This window comes from Pteropus medius, unplaced genomic scaffold (assembly GCF_902729225.1).
Source record: "Pteropus medius unplaced genomic scaffold, Ma_sr-lr_union100, whole genome shotgun sequence".
In the NCBI taxonomy this organism is placed as follows: Eukaryota; Metazoa; Chordata; class Mammalia; order Chiroptera; family Pteropodidae; genus Pteropus; species Pteropus medius.
In genome coordinates, this window is record NW_024348530.1 from 347,461 (window position 1) to 365,778 (window position 18,318).

Sequence of the window (18,318 nt, forward strand, 5' to 3'; positions counted from 1 at the left end):
CCATTTACAATAGCATCATAAAGGATAAAATATTAGGAATAAATTTAATCAAGGAGGTGAAAGATCAGTTCACTGAAAAGACATTAATGAAAGAAATTAAAGAAGACAAATAAATAGAAAGATATTATGTGCTCATGGATCAGAAGAACTAATACTGTTAAAATATCCACACTACAAATTCAATGCAATTCTTACTAAAATTCCAATGGCATTTTTCACAGAAATAAAACAATTTAAAATTTTGTATGGAACCACAAAAGACCCTCAAAGCTCAAAGCAATCTTGAAAAAGAAAAACAAAGGAGGATGCATCATATTTCCTTTCTTTCAGCTTATAATACAAAGCTATAGTCATCTAAACACTGTGGTATTGGCATAAAAGCAAATACATAGTTCAATGGAACAGAATAGAAAACCATAAATAAACCCACACATTTATGGTTAATTAATTTACAACAAAGGAACCAAGAATATACAATGGGGAAAGAATAGTCTCTTCAATAAATGGTGCTGGAAAAACTCTAGAGCCACATGTAAAAGAATAAAAATGGAACCTTATCCTACGCTGTACACAAAACTCAACTGAAAATGGATTAAAGACTTTAATGTAAAGTCAGAAGCCATAAAGCTCAATAAAACAAATAATCAAACAAACAAAAAACAGGGTCTTGGTGATGATATTTTGGATTTGACACCAAAAACAAAGGAAACAAAAACAAAAATAATCAAGTAGGACTACTAAAAAGCTTCTTCACAGCAAAGGAAACCATCAACGAAATAAAAGGGCACTCTATAGAATGGGAGAAAATCTTTGTAAACCACATATCCAATAAAAGATTAATATCCAAAATATACAAGGAACTCATACAGCTCAATAACTACAAAATATAACACAATTAAAAATGGGCAAAAAAGCTGAATAAACATTTTTCCCAAAGAAGACATGCAAATGGCCAAGACGTTTATGAAAAGATGCTCAACATCATTAATTATCAGAGAAATGCAAAACCACTATGAGATATCACCTCACACCTGTTAGGATGTATATTAACAAAAGACAAGAGATAACAAATGCTGGCAAGGATGTGGAAATAAGTGAACCCTTGTCCACTGTTGATGGGAATGTAAACTGGTACAGAGACTATGGAAAATATGGAGTTTCCTCAAGAAATTAAAAATAGAACTGCCATATAATCCAACAATTCCACTTTTGGGTTTATATTCAAAGGAAGTGAAATATCTATACTCCCATCACTCCCATGTTCATAGGAGCATACTCACATTAGCCAAGGTATGGAAACAAACTAAATATCTGTGGATAGATTAATGGTTTTATATATATAAAAAAGAAGGAAATTCTGTTATTGTCAACATAGATAATAAAGATGAACTGAGAGGGCATTATGTAAAGTGAAATAAGCTAACAAGAAAAAGAGAAATAATGCATGATATCATATATATGTGGAGCCTAAAAAAAGAGTTAAACTATAGAAACAGAGACTAGAAAAGTGGTGTTGGGGCTGGGGCGTGGGTAGAGGAAACAAGAAAAGTTTGGTAAAAGAGTAAAAGTTTTAGTTATAAGATGTATAAGGGCTGAGGATCTAATGTGTAGCTGATAACATTAAGTTATATAATTACAATTTGATAAGAAAGTACAATTTAAATGTCACTATAAATTCAAAAAGCAAAAAAAGTTAAATATGCGAGGCAATGGATGTGTTAACTCAATGAGAATTATTTCACAATGTACATGTATATCAAATTGTCATATTGTACAAATTAAATATCTTTCAATTTTATTTTTCAATTCTACCTCAATTTTTAAAATCTCTCTCTCTCTCTCTCTCTCTCTCTCTCCACACACACACCACACACACACACACACACACACACACACACACCACAGAGGGCAAAGGCCCATGTCTAATTGCAGTATCTATTTTAAGAGCTGTATGACTGGAACGATTTTAATGATCTATGGAAACAAAAGCTTTCACCCAGAAAAGCCATAAAGTTGCATTGAAATTAGGAACAAAAGAATTTAAAAGTTTGGAATTAGAATCTCTAAGTATTTGCATTACATATAGTATTTTAGACTTGGTTCACTCAAAATTTTAGTTCCTCTTTTAGATATTATTGAATGAGCCAACCACCTGATAAAGGACTTGTATACATGCAGTATACAGTATATAACTATACTGGAGTTCAATTAAAAAATAAAATATATTGTTTCATTCAGTTAAACATGAGATTTTAACAGTCTCATACACTTGGATGGCTATTTCAAGATATCTAATGTAAAGAAGAGATAGTCTTTTGCTCAATACTATACTAAACAGAAGATGTTAAGACAATCATTCTCAAATCTAAAGTAAAAATACTTTTTTCTCTTAGTTCACCTGGCTACAAATAAGGCCAAGTTCATAGGTCCAGTTGTTATAATGGCTAATCAGTTTCTCTCTAGTCCATCCCCACTATTATTGTCTCAGTCGGTAATCTTGATTTTGGCCAATGAAATGCTATCTGTCATGGAGGGACACATGCACGTGGGTGGGTGGTTCAAAAAAAAATTCTTCTTCATGGTTAGAACAACTCAAGATACATGTACATGCTCTACTGAGGCTAGATTCATAGAGCAACTTCATATATATAGGACTGCACAAAATAGTTTATGGTAAAGAGTCTTTTTTAAAGGAAAATTCCTTTCAGCTTTCAAGAAACAGGACCCAAGAATACTTGCTGCAAAAGTAAAACGAGTAAAAATAGACATCATTCATACTCATGATGTCCTTGTGGACCTGGAGCTACAAAGCTGATGCAGAAGAAAACAGTCATTTCAACATAATCAGTGTTGTTTTTTAAAATCCTAGCATCTGCATTAACAGAACCAGTGAAAAATACGAGAATGTTGATAAGTGAAATGATCTCTACAATTTGTATGCCTTATGAAGCTCGATTACATCTTGATTTGCATTCACTCTATATAAGTTGCTAATTTCAGTAGTGTGTCTAGTCAATGTGGCTGAAGGAACTACATTCTTTGTCATGTCAACAGAGTAGTCTACTAAATGTGCTCTCTATAGTGTTGGTTTCTTTTCCAGTGCAGTGCAGTCTATCTGTAATGTAAGGTAATTTAGTTACCTGCTGCTGCTGCTGCAAGAAGTTATCACAGACTTAGTGATGTAAAACCACAAGAATGTATTATCCTTTAGCTTTATTGAGGTATAATTTCTATACCAAAAATGTACTCACATTTTATATATATATATATATATATATATATGTATATATATATATATATATATATATATATATGTATATATATATTAATGGTTTTGGGCATATGATTTACACTCGTGATACTGCCACCCCAATCAAGGTACTAAACATATCATCATCTCCAAGAATTCCCTATTCTTTTTGGTGTTTGTTTCTTGTGGTAAGAACACTGAACATGACATCATCCTCTTAACATATTTGAAATTTCACAGTAGTGTATTGTTAATTATAGGTACTCTGTTGTACAGCTGATCTCTAGAAAGTATTGATCTTGCATAATAGAAACTTTATACTCATTGAGCAACATTTCCTCATTTTCTCCTTACCCCAACACTTGGCAACCACTGCTCTATTCTCTGCTTCTATGAGTTTGACTATTTTAGATACCAAATATAAGTAGAAATATGCAGTGTTTGTCATTATATGATTGGCTTATTTCACTTAGCATAATGCCTTCTAGGTCCATCCATGTTGTTGCAAATGGCAGGATTTCTTTTTTTAAGATTGAATAATATTTCATTGTATGTATAAGCTATATATTTTTTATTTATCTGTCAAAGTATATGTGGGTTGTTTCCATATCTTGGCTATTGTGACTAATACTGCAATGAACATGGAAATGCAGATATCTCTTTGAGATCTTGACTTAAATTATTTTGGATATACATTCAGGAGAGGGATTGCTGTATCATATAGTAGTTTTATTTGTAATATTTTGAGGAAGATATGTAGTGCTTACTATAGTGGCAATGCCATTATACATTCCCATTGACAGTGTACAAAGGTACTAATTTCTCCACATCCTTACCAACACTTGCATTTATCTCTTAAGAGTTCTTCTGTTTGTTTATTTTTAATAGCCTTCCTAAGAGGTGTATAGTGATATCTAATTGTGGTTTAGATCTGCATTTTCCTGATGATTAGTGACAATAAATATCTTTCATATACCTGGTGGACATTTGTGTGCCTTCTTTGAAAAAATGTATATTCAAGTCATTGACTAATTTTATAAATCAAGTTAGAGAGAGGTTGGAGAAACATAATGGAGTGAGAGACATCCCCAGATCTCTCCCCATAAAAAACAAAAACAAAAACAAACAAACAAACAAAAAACAATAAGCCGAACATCTAAAATTCAACAAAAAAATACTCAACTGCACACCAGTATGTCTAAGCGTGGAATCTGTGCATAAGAGATACCACAGGATAGAACCCAGGGTGTTGGGCAATGGAGTGGGAGAAAGAAAGAAGCTGCCTCTCACAGCCACTGGAGTTCCCTGTAAAAAGACGGGGAGCGGGAGAAGGTGCAGTGAGTACCCTGAACAGCTCTGCCTAGGAAAACTGTGAGTTCCATGCAGCCAGCGGCAGGGCTAAGTCATCAGGACAGAAAGCAGAGAAGCAAGATGGCAGACAAACAACAGTTGATTTTTACTGGCCACAGTTGCAAAACACAAGTTGAGCCGCAGCCAGCATCCCATAAGCCAGAGAGTCCCTCCCCTCCATATATCCGAGACCGAACAACGCAGAGACCCAGGAGAATCTCACGAAACGTTACCAAAACTGTTGCTAATACTGAGAAGGACTGAGACTGAGGGTAGCGGGAGTGATTAAACATCTATAAGGAAAAAAAGGCATCATTAAAGCTTTATATAAAGCAGGGATCCAAGCAGCTTAGACTCCACCTACTGGCAACCAAAAGTAAAGGACCTTTGCAACAGGCTAAGGAGAGACCTTTATGTAATAAATCTTCCTTCCGGAGGCGGGGGGGAAGCAGAATAGACTTCCGTTAATGCTCAGGCAGAGAAATAGTCCATTAAACACCATGAACAACCAAGGTGAAAAGGCATCTCAGAAAGAAAGAGAAAAATCTCCAGAAAATAAACTTACAGACATAGAAATATGCGACTTCAATGACAGAGAATTCAGGATGGTACTTCTGAAAAAACTCAGTGAGTTCCAAAACGATTCATATCAACAATTTTAGGAATTGAAAAAACAAATAGATGAACAGAATGAGTTCTTTAGCAAGGAGATTGAAACCTGCAAAAAGAACACAATAGATCTTCTAGAGATTAAAACAACAACAAAAACAAAACAAAACAAACAAAAATAAAACACACACACACTGCAAGAGTTGAAAAATGAAATAGCAAGCTTGGGAAATAGAGTCTACCAAATGGAGGGAAGGATCAGTGATATCGAAGACAGAAATCTAGAAATAAATTAATAAGGAAGAAGAGAGAAAATGAAGAATGAGAAAAAAAATGAAAGAGAAATACAAGAACTAGCTGACACCATCAGGAGAGGAAACATAAGAATAATGGGCATTATTGAAAGCAAGGAAAAAGAAACAGGGATTAGAAAGCATTTTCAGACAAATAGTTGATGAGAATTTCCCAAATCTAAAGAATGAGCTGGAACTTGGAATTCAAGAAGTCAACAGAACACCCAATTATCTCAACTCATAAAGGCGTTCACCAAGACACATTGTATTAAAATTATCAAAAATCAATGACAAAGACAGAATTCTCAGAGCAGCCAGGGAGAAGAAAACAGTAACTTATAAAGGAAAACCCATTAGATTATGGTCGGACTTCTCAGCATAAACCTTACAAGCTAGAAATGGATAGAATCACATATTCAAAATATTAAGTGAAAGGAAACACCAACCTAGAATAATGTATCCAGCTAAGCTCTCCTTTAGATATGAAGGAGATATAAAGGCCTTTCCAGACATACAAAAATCGAGGGAATTCTCCACTACGAGGCCTGCACTACAGGAAATACTGAAAGAGGTCATCTCACCTAAAACAAAATGCCAAAAAAAATACATAATTAGAAGTAAGGTGTCTAGCAGGCAGAGAGAAGCAGAGGGGTGTGACCCTTACTATGAATGGGGCATTATAAGATTAAACAATAAAAAAGATTTGCTATAACAAGATAGTAATGAACGTTCAGCATACACAGGGACGAATTGAGACAAAAGTGACTGAAAAGGGGAGGATTCAAAGACCCAAATTCACAAAGGGGAATGGAGGTAAGGCACAAGCAGAAGAAAATGGACAAGTGTATATATATATATATATATATATATATATATATATATATATACAAATACACATATACATATACATACATATATATATATAATTATCCTTTACATATTTATAATGGTAACCACTAACCAAAGATTCAGAACTGAAGTATTTAACATAAAACAAGAAGAACCATAGGGAAAACCCACAAAAGCCAACCAAAATTAATAGAACAGAAACACAAGGACAAGGGAGCAAGGGAAACACCAAGCTATCAGAAAGCAAAAGATAAAATGGCTTTAAGAAGACTTCATATTTCAATAACCACCTTAAATGTAAATGGACTGAACTCACGAATAAAAAGGCAGAGAGTTCCAGAATGGATCAATAAACAAAACCTATTCATATGCTGCTTCCAGGAGACACATCTCAGCTCCCAAGACAAATATAGACCCAAAATGAAAGAGTGGAAAATGATAGTCCAAGCAAATGGCATTCAGAGAAAAGTGGGAGTAGTGGTACTATTATCGGATGAAATAGACTTCAAAATAAAAAAGGTAACGAAAGATACTGAGAGACACTTCAAATTGATAAAATGAATCATGAACCAAGAAGATATAACACTTATTAATATCTATGTTCCCAGTCAGGGTCCCCTGAAGTATGTAAAGCAATTACTAACAGAACTAAAGGGAGAAACACTATTGTAGTAGGGAACCTAAATACACCACTGTCAGATATGGACATATTATCCAAACAGAAAATCAATAGGTAAGCAACATCCTTAAATAACACAGTAGACAAACTGGACATAATTGATATTGACATAGCCTTTCATCCACAAACAGCTGCTTATACATACTTCTCTAGAGCACACCGAATATTCTCAAGGATTGGCCACATACTGGGACACAGAGATAGCCTCAACACATATAAGAGGTATGAAATCATACCAACCATCTTCTCTGATCATAATGCTTTGACACTAGAGATCAACTGCAAAAAGAAAGCAAGAAGAACCACAAATACATGGAGATTAAACAACATGCTACTGAAGAATAACTGGGTCAGAGAAGAAATAAAATGAGAGATCAAGAGATACTTAGAATCGAATGATAATGACAGTACAACATATCAAAACTGTTGGGACACAACGAAGCGGTCATAAGAGGAAAGTTTATATCATTACAGGCCTATCTCCAAAAACAAGAACGAGTCCAAATAAACAACCTAATGCTTCATCTCAAAAAAAAACAAAAAAACAAAAAACAGAAAAGGAAGAACAAATGAAGCTTAAAATCAGCAGAAGGAAAGAAAGAATTCAAATTCCAGTAGAAATAAATGAAATTAACAACAACAACAACAATAACAAAACAATAGCAAAAATAAATGCAACAAAGAGTTGGCTATTTGAGAAGGTTCATAAAACTGACAAATCCCTGGCTAGACTCACTAAAGGAAAAAGATAAAAGATACAAATAAAATCAGAGATGAAAGAGAAGAAATTATGACAAACACTGCAAAAATACAAAGGATCATACAAGAATACTATGAAAAAGTATATAACATCAAATTTAATAACCTAGAAGAAATAGACCAGTACTTAGAGAAATATAACTTTCCTAGACTGAATCAAGAAGAACTTGAAAATCAAAATAGACTGAACAGCAGTTCGAAATTGAAACAATTATCAAAAACGATCTTCCTGATTGTTCTTTCTCTCCTCTGGCTCGACAGCTAGACATCACATTAACGTTAACTGCATTCCCTATGCCGTGCTCCCCATCCCCATGACCATCTATGAACCACTAATTTATACTTTAACCCTTCACCCTTTCTCTCAGCCCACCAACCCACTCCTCTCTGGCCATCACCAGATGGTCCTCTATATTTGTGAGTCTATATTTGATTAGTTTGTTCTTTTTGTTCCTTAGATTCTGCATATAAGAAAAATCATATGGTATTTATCTTTCTCTGTCTGACTTATTTCACTCAGCATAATAACCACTAGGTCCATCCATGTTGTTGCAAATTGTAGGACTTCGTTTTTTAATGGCTGAGTAAAATTTCATTGTATATATTAACCATAACTTCTTTATCCAATTATCTGTTGATGGGAATTTCAGTTGCTTCCATATCTTGGTTATTGTAAATTGTGCTGCCATGTACATAGGGATGCATAGATCTTTACGAATTATTGTTTTGGTTTTCTTTGGATAAATATCCAAAAGTGCAACTGCTGGGGCAAAAGGTATATCAATTTTTAATTTTGGGGGAAACCTGCAGACTGTTTTCCATAGTGGCTGTACCAATTTGCAATCCTACCAACACTGTATGAGAGTTCCCTTTTCTTCACATCATCAGCAGCACTTGTTTTTCTTTGATTTATTGATGATAACCATTCTGACATGTGTGAGGTGATATCTCATTTGTGGTTTTAATTTGTATTTCTCTGATGATTAATGACCTTGAACATCTTTTCATGTCTATTGTCCATCTGTATTTCCTCTTTGGAGAAATTTCTGTTCAGGTCTTCTGCCCATTTTTTAATTGTATTGTTTGATTTTTTGTTGTTGAGTTCTTTGAGTTCTTTATATATTTTGAATATTAACCTCTTATCAGATGTATCATAGGCGAATCTTTTCCCAATCCGTCAGCTGTCTTTTTGTTTTGTTGATGGTTTCCTTTGCTGTACAAAACTTTTTAGTTTGATGTAGTCTCATTTGTTTATTTTTTCTTTTGTTTCCCTTGCCCAAGGAGACATATCCAAAAAGACATTACTGTTAGCAATATCAGAGTTTACTGTCTATGTTTTCTTATAGTTTTATTGTTTGGCCATTTTAATGATGTTAATTCTTTCTACCCATGAGCATGGTATATGCTTCCATTTATTTGTATCTTCTTCAATTTCTTTTTTCAATGACTTACAATTTTCTGAGAACAAGTCTTTTACCTCCTTGGTTAATTTGGTTCCCAGTTATTTTATTGTTTTTGATGCGATTATAAATGTGATTGCTTTTTTAATTTCTTTTTCCAAAAGTTCATTATTGGTGTACAAAAATGTAACTGACTTCTGAAAATTTTGTATCCTGCTACATTACTGAATTCATTGATCAATTCTAACAGTTTTTGGATGGAATCTTTAGGGTTCTCTCTCTATAGTATCATGTCATCTGCCAATAACGAGAGTTTTACTTCTTCCTTTCCAATTCAAGTAACTTTTATTTCTCTTTTTTGTCTTATTGCTGTGGCTAAGCCTACCAATACAATGTTGAAGAGGTGTGGTGAAAGTGGGCATCGTTGTCTTGTTCCTGATCTTAAAGAAAACAATTTTAGGTTTCCTCATTGGGTATGATGTTAGCTGTACATTTGTCATATATGGCCTTCATTATGTTGAGGTATGTTCTCTCAATTCCCCCTTTGCTGAGAGGTTTTTTTTTTCTTCTTCCCATAAATGGATGCTGGATTTTGTTGAACACTTTTTCTGCAACTATTGATATGATTGTATGTTTTTTATCTTTCAATTTGTTAATGTGGTGTGTCACAATAATTGATTTGTGGATATTGTACCAACCTTGCATCCCAGGAATAAATCCAACTTGATCATGGTGTATGATATTTTTAATGTATTGAGGAATTCGGTTTGCTAATATTTTGTTGATGATTTTTGCATCAATATTCATAAGAGATATCAGCCTATAGTTTTCTTTCTTTCTTTTTTTTAATGCCTTCATCTTGTTTTAGAATGAAGGTAATGGTGGTCTCATAAAAGGAGTTAGGGAGCCTTCCCACTTTTTGAAATTTTTAGAATAGTATGAGAAGAATAGGTGTTAATTTTTCTTTGAATGATTGGTAAAATTCACCTATGAAGCCATCTAGTCCAAGACTTTTGTTTTTTGGGAGGTTTTTCAATACTGATTTGATTTTGTTGGTGGTAATCAGTCAGTTCAGTTTTTCTGTTTCTTCTTGACTCAGTTTTGAGAGCTTGTATGTTTCTAGGAATGTATCCATTTCTTCCAGATTGTCCAATTTGTTGGCCTATAACTGCTCATAGTATTTTCTTATGATCCTTTGTATTTCTATGGAGCCCATAGTTATTTCTCCTTTTTCATTTATGATTTTATTTATTTGAGTCCTCTCTCTTTTTTCCTTGATGAGTCTGGTTAAGGGTTTGTCAGCTTTGTTTATCCTTTCAAAGAACCAGCTCTTGGTTTCATTAATCTTTTGTATTGTTTTTCTAGATTGTTTATTTCTTCTCTGATCTTTATTATTTCCTTCCTTCTACTCATTTTGGGCTTTGTTTGCTAATCTTTTTCTAGTTCCTTTAATTGTAAGGTTAGATTGTTTATTTGAGCTTTTTCTTTTTTCTTGAGGTAGGCCTGTATTGCTATGAATTTCCCTCTTAGGACTGCTTTCGCTGTGTTCTATAGATTTTGAGTCATTGTTTTCATTTTCATTTGTCTCTAGGTATCTTCTGATTTCTCCCTTGATCTCGTTGTTATACCATTCATTGTTTAGTAGCATGTTATTTAGCCTCCATGTGTTTGTATATTTTCCAGTTTTTTTCTTGTAGTTGATTTCTAGTTTCATACCGTTACGCTTGGAGAAGATGGTTGAAATGATTTCAATCTTCTTAAATGTATTGAGACTTGTTTTGTGTCTTAATATGTGGTCCATCCTGGAAAATGTTCCATGTGCACTTGAGAAGAATGTATATTTTGCTGCTTTTGGGTGAAATACTCTGAAAATATCTATTAAATCCATCTGATCTAGTGCGTCTTTTAGGCCCATTATTTCCTTGTTGATTTTTGTTTTTTTGGCTGGAAGATCTGTCCATTGTTGCCAATGGAGTGTTAAAGCCTCCTACTGTGAGTGTATTACTGTTGAATGCTCCTTTTAATGTCAGTCAATAATTGCTTTATGTATGTAGGTGTCCCTGTGTTGGGTGTGTATATATTTACTAAGGTTATGTCCTCTTGATTTATCGACCCCTTTATCACTATGTAATACCCTTCTTTGTCTCTTATTATAGCCTTTCTTTAAAACTCTATTTTGTTTATATAAGTATTGCTACTCAGGTCTTTTTTTTTTTTAATTTCCATTTGTTTGAAATATCTTTTTCCATTCCTTTACTTTCAGTCGGAGTGTCATTGATTTGAAGTATCTTATAGACAGCATATTCATAGGGCTTGTTTTCTTATCAGTTTGGCTACCATATGTCTTTTGATTAAAGCATTTAATCCATTTACTTTTAAAATGATTATTGATAAGTACATAGTTACTGCCATTTTATTATTCGTATGTAGTTTTTCTTTTTTCTTTCTTTCTTTATTTTTTTTTTACTCCCTCTTTTCTTACAGAAGTCCCTTTAACATTTCTTGTAATACTGGCTTGTTGATGATGAATTCCTTAAACTTTTTCCTCTCTGGAAAGCCCTTTATCTTACCTTCTATTTTAATCGTAAGCCTTGCTGTGTAGAGTATTCATGGTTGTAGATTCTTGTTTTTCATAACTTTGAATATTTCTTGCCAGTCCATTCTGGCCTGAAAAGTTTCCATTGAAAAATCAGCAGACATTCTTCTAGGGGTACTCTTGTAAGTAACTAGCTGCCTTTCTTTTGCTGCTTTTAAGATTCTCTGCTTTTGAATTTTGGCATTTTAATTATGATGTGTCCTGGTATGGGACTGTTTGAATTCCTCTTGTTTGGGACTCTTTGTGCTTCCTGGATGTGTATGTCTAATTCCTTTGCCAGGTTAGGGAAATTTTCTGTTATTATTTCTTAAAATTTTCTCAATCTCTTGCTCTTGCTCTTCTCCTTTGGGTACTCCTACGATGAGGATATTGTTATGTTTCATGTTGTCCCAGAGGTCTCTTAACCTATCCTCATTTTTTCAATTTCTTTCTTTTGGTTGTTCAGATTGGGTGTTTTCTGCTACATTGTCTTTCAGTTCACTGATTTGATCTTCTGTTTCATTCCATCTATAGTTGAATTCTTCTAGTGTATTTTTCATTTCAGTTATTGTATTCTTCATTTCTGTCTGTTTTTTTTTAAATGGTTTCTACATCTTTTTTTATGCTTATTATCTCTCTGTTGAGGTTCTAATTGAGCTCATCCATTCTCCCCATAAGTTCATTGAGAATCTTTATAACCATTATTTTGAACTCTGCCTCTGGTGGGTTGCTTGCCTCCATTTCATTTAGCTTATTTTCTGGAGTTTTTTCCTGTTATTTTATTTGTGGCATGTTTCTTTGTTTTCTCATTTTATTAGCCTCTTTGTGTTCATTTCTATGTGTCAAGAATGTTTGTTTCATCTCTCGGCCTTGGTCAGATGGCCTAATGTGGAAGATGTCCTGTGTGGCCCAGTGGCACACTCTCCCTGATCCCCTATGCTGGGGCTTCTGAACATGATTTCTGTGTGGGTTGTGTGTGACCTTCTGTTGTCGCCAAGACTTTATTGTTGTTAGTACATCAGTGGTTGGGATTAATACTCAGGCTAACTAATTGTGGGAATTGGCTGCACCTACTGGATAAGAGTTGCTGTGTGGGGCTGACCTCACTGAATGGGATTTGCCCTAGCAGGCTTGTGTACTTGTTGCAACCACCCTTTGTATGTACCACTAATGGGGCTAGTCAGGAGTTGCTCCATTGTGGTCTGGTGACAGCCTTTGGATATTTTGGTTTTGTGGTCCCTTGGGAGGGGCTCCCCAGTAGGCCAAGGTCAGCACTGCATTTGATTGCTCAGGGCTACCTGGTGGGAACTACAAAGTAATCTGCAGCTCTTTGTTGCCTATGCTGGATCTATAGGTATGTAGAAAAGACAATGCTGTAGGCAGTAGTTCAGTTATCCCCCATCCCTGAACTAGGGCAGTTTAGCAGAAGGACCAGTGTTCTTTCAGGTCTGACACTGCCTTTCAGTTGCCCATAAGTCTCTGAAACTAGATGAGCCTCTAGGTGATATGCGTGTTGGGTGGTACAGGGAACCCGGGAATCTCCTGGGTCTATAGAGTAAATTTCCCCCTGTCACTGCAATATCAGCTTACATGCCAGTGCTGTCTCCGTGGCTCCTTGTACAAATTTCTGATTGTAGCACGGTCAGCTGCTGTCCATCTCGGGCCTGCAAACACCTGAGCTCTGTTTAAGAATTACTGAGGTATGTGGCTTGAGTTTGTAGCCTGCCATCAAAAGTTTCTCCTGAGTGAATGGGCTTTGTGTGGGCCATATGAACTGAGTGCTATTTTTTACTGCTAATTCATGACCAAAGGAAAGCACAAGATAGGACTCAGTTGCCTGGGAGCAGGCTTGCCACAAGTAATTTGTTGGTTAGTTGGAGTGTTGTCCCAGTGAGGCATGGGACCATCAGGTTTATATAGCACCAGATTTACTGCCAGCTTTGGTACTGCGGGCTCCCACCAAAGTCACATATCACTGGGAGACCTACTGCCATCTCTGATGGGCCCACAAAACCCCTGTGAACTGCCCAAAGGATACTGTATCTCATGCTGGCAGCAGTGATCTTTTCATCATTGTGTTCCCTGAACTTTGCTCACATCACTGGCCAAAGTCTGTTGAGTATGCAGAATGTGCCACCCCAGCTAGTGGCAGGGCAGGGGCAGCTGCCTGTCAACATGCTGCAGGCACTTTGTGGACTGGATGGGGCAGGATCTCAGGTAGTCAAGGGCTGTCAGGCCAATACAACCTCAGTTTTCTACAACTTCTGTGCCTGTGCCTTCCCACAGTAGTCACAGATCACACGGAGATAAGCTGCCACCTGGGGTGGGTCCACAGACCCCCATCCTCTCAAGAGATATTAGGCTCATCCAGGGCAGGAAGTGGTCTGCCCATAACTGTTTTCCCTAAGATGCACTCATTACTCTAGCCAAAGTCTGTTGTCTGTACAGAATGTGTAACCCCAGAGAAGGGCAGGGCGGGGAAGGCTGTTTGTCAATGGGCTCATGAACTTTGTGGCTTGGATGAAGCAGGATCTCAGGGAGACAAGAGCCATCAGGCCGATTTGGCCTCAGTTTTGCTGAAACTTCTGTGCCCGGGCATTCCTGCTGTAGTCACAGACACAGTGAGTCCAGCTGCCATCTTGGGTGGTCTCTCAGAGTCCTGCACTCCCCAGATGCACTATTACAACTCTTACAGGTAGTGGAGGTCTGCATGCCACTGATTTCCATGCAGTGCCTGCCCTGTGCTAGACGAAGTTCATTATCAATGTGGATTAGGAGACCTGGGGGAAGGGCATGGCAGTGGTGGTTATCTGTTAACAAGCCATCTGGGGCAAATTGTGGGTTTGATGGAACAGAGTCTCAGGGAAACAATGGCTGCCAGGTCAATACAGCTTCAGTCTTGCTGTAACTTTGGTAACAGTTCCAGCAGCAATTTTAATATCCCTTTGTCATGTTAGGTAACACACTCTCAGGTTTAAGAGATTAGGATATGGACATCTTTTAAGAGAGCATTATTCTATCTAGCACACGGAGTAAAAGTTCAGTGTTACCAAAGATAGAGTCCATTCATATAAGTTACCAATAATCAGATCTAGTTTTTTGTAAAATGTACTCAGTGAGATGTCAATGGGTATAATGTATATATGTACACAAATGTATGCATCATATGCACACACATATACACAAACACACACATTTCCACACAAATTATTCCATGGTGAAATGTGTTTAGGAAATGATGGATTCATCAAAACTCAATCCAATTCTTTATTACATAATATTGCAGAGACTTTGCTAGGCCAATATTCACTATAAAATTCAAGATGGGGAGAGGATATGAAGCCTTTCAAAAACTAAACTGATTACAAAATTTGATTACAAAACTTTGTAAGTGTATCTTACTGGACTAGTGGGAACCACTATGCTATGATTTTTGACATCAAGTTCCAGTTGCTTTTAGAGACAATAAGGTCAACTGGATAACAGAGCAATTTGTCTATTCTTTGGCTAGAAAATTCATCTTATCATTGATCTTCACCCTTTAAAATCTCTTAATAGGTTACTAGCTCACTGCTCACTGTCAGTAGAACTCAAAGGCATAGCACACAAACATGAGTATGTGCTTATATGTCTTACTTTATGAAATAAAACATGATTTATATATGTTCAAACATGTTAATTCATAAGAAAATTCTGTTTTTTTTTTTCTGTTAGCCAGAGGCTAGTAATGAGGCCCAGTTGTTATAAAGGCTAATCATCTCTCTAGTCTATGCCCACAGTCATTCTCCCAGTTTATAATCCTGAAGTTGGACAATGAAAGGCTGATTTTTTGTCATAAGTTCCTTGAGCTTTTACCGTGGTTGGCTCATTCATTTTCTTCAGTTCTCATCCTAAATGTCACCTCTTCAGTGAAGTCTTCTTTGATCACTTTTTAAGAAGTATTCTCCCTCAGTGAATTCATATCATATTATCTTATTCTTTTCCTTCATAGAACTTAATAGAATCTGTGAACATCTTATACATTTGTTTATCTAATAATTGTGTCTTTCCCAAACTAAAATGTAAGCACCATGAAGGCAAGGACTTTGTTGGTCTTGTTTACTGCTGTACCTCCAAGGCTTAGAACCGTGCCTGACATACAGCAAGTGGTAAATAAATGTATAATAATTGTATGATTAGTCCCCATTTTGTGAATTACAAAGAGAAATATGAGTTATTGTGGTAAAATTACTAATCTAGTATCACTAACCCTTTTCGTGACACAACTAGGACTATATTCTTTGTCTCTTAATACTTAGAGAAGTGTTCTTTGCTTTACAGAACATAATTTTCTAATTACTGGTCTGTAGATCTACTGTCACTTAGTTGGTAGTTACTAGTCAATATATTCCCCCACTGCTTTGAGAATGATTCTGTAAGCACTGGTGTTTGACCAATGAATAAATTTCCAAGTGTTGGACACAGAGAGGAATGGGAAAGTTCACATTTCTTCCTTTTTATAAGTCAATAGTAAAGAAACAATTTCTTTTTTTTTTCCTTTTATGCCAGCCCCTTAGGGACCTTCTATGGGTGACTCCACTACTATTATTTCCAATTTCTGAAACCTAAGGGCATCTACTGAGGAATTACTTTTCAGAGCTGACAAACATTAGCTACTTGAAGTAAACTTTATGATATACAACTAGCAGTATAGAGGCAATGCAAAATTCAAGCACGCGTTTGCATTAATTTTAGTGAAAGAGAAAAGGCTTGGTGAATAAAGCTAAGTGATATAAATAACATAGCCCCATATCTATAGCTTAGGGTTGTCATTAGCTTTTGATATTGTTTTAGAAATCAGTTATTTCTCCTAATCTTAGCAATATGATCTCTGAAAAAGACCTTAATGTTGAAGGTAGTCCCAAGTATTGGATGGAATCTTACTGTTGGCCTAGTACTGTCAAGTTTGCTATATGGAATCTAGAAGAAATGAAAAAAAAATACCCCCCTTTCCTGCAATCAGGGAGCAACTGGGTTTCACCCTTCTTTTGGGAAAAATAATGAAAGTTAGCTTTATAGAGGGTCATTGGCTTTTTCAGGGAGCAGTACATTTCAATAGAACAGAGGTTTCCACTTTGCAGACTCCTATGAGAACTACGGTAGTGGCTGTACACCAATGGGACTGGAACCACATTAGGAATCTCCTCTTTCACCAAAGTTCGTTCCCCTTAAAATATTTTCACATTTGGTTTCAGCTATAAATTGCTTTTGTAGAAATGATTCCACTACTAAAAGAGAAATGCAACTGAAATAGGTAATGACTCTTAACTTTTGTAAAATCCTAATACTATTTTGGATTGATAACCTGTGCTTCTCTTAAGTATGTTCTAAATGATTTTTCTTTTTTTAAAATTTTTTAAATTAATTAATTTATTTTTTATAATCACATTCATTAACAAAATCCAATAAGTTTCAGCTGTACACTTTAACAGTAAGTCAGATATATATTTATACTGTGTTCACCTCACACAGTTAGATTTCTTTCTGTCACCACATATTTGACCCCTTTACCCTGTCTACCTTCCCCCTCTTCCATCCCTCTACCCTCTGGTAATCACTTATCTATTGTCCATGTCCATGAGTCTCTGTTTGTTTGTCCTGCTCATTTGTTGTTTTTAGGTTTATATCCCACATATAAGTGATGTCGTGTGATTTTCAACTTTTCATGTCTGGCTTATTTGGCTTTGCATGATTATCTTGAGGTCCATCTATGTTGTCACAAATGGCAGTATTTCAGCTCTTTTTATGAGTCAGTAATATTCCATTGTATATATGTACCACAGCTTCTTTAGCTAATCCACCATCACAGGACACTTTGGTTGTTTCCATGTCCTGGCCACTATGAATAAAGCTGCTATGAACATTGGTGTGCAAATATCTTTTCTGATACGAGTTTTCAAGTCTTTGGAGTAAATACCCAGTAGAGGGATTGCTGGATCATATGGTAGATCAATTCTTAGTTTTTTGAGAAACGCCATAATGTTTTTCATAGTGGCTATACCAATTTGCGTATGTTGGACCATCCCTGTGTCTCTGGGATGAAGCCCACTTGATCGTGGTGTATAATCTTTTTTAATATGTTGCTGTATTTGGTTTGCTAGTATCTTGTTTAGGATATTTGTATCTGTGTTCATGAGAGATATCAGTCTATAATTTTCTTTTTTTCTGTTATCTTTACCAGGTTTTAGTAGCAGGGTAATATTGGCCTCATAAAATGAGTTGGGAAGTATTGCCTCCTTTTTTGATTTTTTGGAAGAGTTTGAGGAGAATTAAATCTGAAAGTTAGGTAGAATTGAGGAGTGAAGCCATTTGGTCCCGGACTTTTACTTTTTGGTGGGTTTTTGATGATTGTTTCAATTCCCATACTTCTGATTGCTCTATTTTGATTTTCCAGTTCTTCTTGATTCAGTCTAGGAAGGTCGTATTTCTCTAAGCGCTGGTTCATTTCTTCTAGGTTACTAAATTTGGTGTTACATACTTTTTCATAGTATTCTTGTATGATCCTTTGTATTTCT

At 35.6% G+C, this 18,318-nt stretch overlaps 1 protein-coding gene and 1 pseudogene across 1 annotated transcript in view; both read right to left on the reverse strand.

The window, feature by feature from the left end:
- LOC120616435 (small integral membrane protein 20-like) overlaps positions 1-18,248 on the reverse strand; it is a 33,480-nt pseudogene extending 15,232 nt beyond the window's left edge.
- The window catches only part of IL1RAPL2 (interleukin 1 receptor accessory protein like 2), a 615,492-nt gene that overhangs the window by 267,213 nt on the left and 329,961 nt on the right, over positions 1-18,318 (reverse strand). The window lies entirely within an intron of this gene.